Raw genomic sequence first — 1,474 nt, 5'->3', positions numbered from 1 at the left:
GCTTTTCTCACTTCTCCCCCTTATATTCTTCTTCTTCTTCTTCTTCTTCTTCTTCTTCTTTTCTTGAGTAGCCTCCGTGCTATATTTGAGTAGCCTCCGTGCTATATTCGAGTGTCAGTCTATCGACTGGCATACAGAGGGTGTAATTCTAGAACGGTTTTCTACAGTGCAGTAGAACTCCGATACAGTGAATCTGGGCTGTTTTATCCTGGGGACTTCGTGGTTGATAGTCTGCCTTGCACAATTTTGGGCAGTGCCTCGAAACGTCTTAAAGAGAGCGACCTAGTCCGCGACTCAACCCAGTAATATTTTCGGTGGCATAAATTGTTTTCAAAGGTTTTCGAATTTCAAAAACAACATTTCCCGATTTGAATAACTAATTCTTAATTAAAAATGTTATTCTACGTGTTTCTTTCAAAGACATTTTGATTGTATCTTTTTCAAATAGTGTTTATAATAATTCAAAGTACTATTTTCTACGACAAAAATACGAGTCAAAGTCTAAAGAAAAAACATAGTACAAGAAAGATGGAATATTATTTACCCATACCCCTGCATTATTGCATAATACCTAATTAGATTAAAAAAAAGTTTTAGTTGTGATCCCTTATTTTTATCTATTTACGAAATTAGTCATCATATTTTAAAAGTTAACAGTTTTGTCCCACTTTCAAATTTTTTAACTAAAAATTGGTGTTTTGAGATATTTTAATGATGTGACATGAAATCTCATGATATAGAATCATTTAGACACAAAAGTTATTTATATGTTATTTATTAAATTATAAAAATGAATAACTTCATAAGTTGAATTTTTTTAGGTCTTATAGCAATTTCAAGAGTTATAATCATTCAACATTGTCGTATCATATGTCACATCATTTAAATATATCATATCACCATTTTTTTAGTTACAAACTATAAGTAAGGGATCAAAATTGTTGCATTTTAAAATAGATGGACTAGTTTCGTGAATTAGTGAAAACAAGGGGACCAAAATTATAATTAAGCCATAAAAAAATGAGCTACCCTGTTCCCTTTTTTATTCAAAAGTGAGAAACAAAGATATTGAAAGAGAAATGTTAACTCTATTTCTTTTAGATAGTGATACATATAGCCTAAAAGCTTTTTACCCATCTTCAACCCCTAGATAACCATTTGAATGGGAGAATCTTGCTTGGGACAGGGGGACCGTGGCCACCAAAAAAAAATTATAGGTAAAATGATCAATATATCCTTATTAAAATTACAAAATTACAATAATACCTAAAACCCTAAATCAGTCATCTTCTTCTCTTTTCCTCTCTCTCTCTCTCTCTCTCTCTCTCTTCTCTCTCTTCTCTCTCTCTCTCTCTCTCTCTCTCTCTCTCTCTCTCTCTCTCTCTCTCTCTCTCTCTCTCTCTCTCTCTCTCTCTCTCTCTCTCTCTCTCTCTCTCTCTCTCTCTCTCTCTCTCTCTCTCTCTCTCTCTCTCTC

This window comes from Cicer arietinum, chromosome 7 (genome assembly GCF_000331145.2).
Source record: "Cicer arietinum cultivar CDC Frontier isolate Library 1 chromosome 7, Cicar.CDCFrontier_v2.0, whole genome shotgun sequence".
NCBI classification, from domain to species: Eukaryota; Viridiplantae; Streptophyta; class Magnoliopsida; order Fabales; family Fabaceae; genus Cicer; species Cicer arietinum.
Note: the sequence above shows the minus strand (reverse complement) of the source record.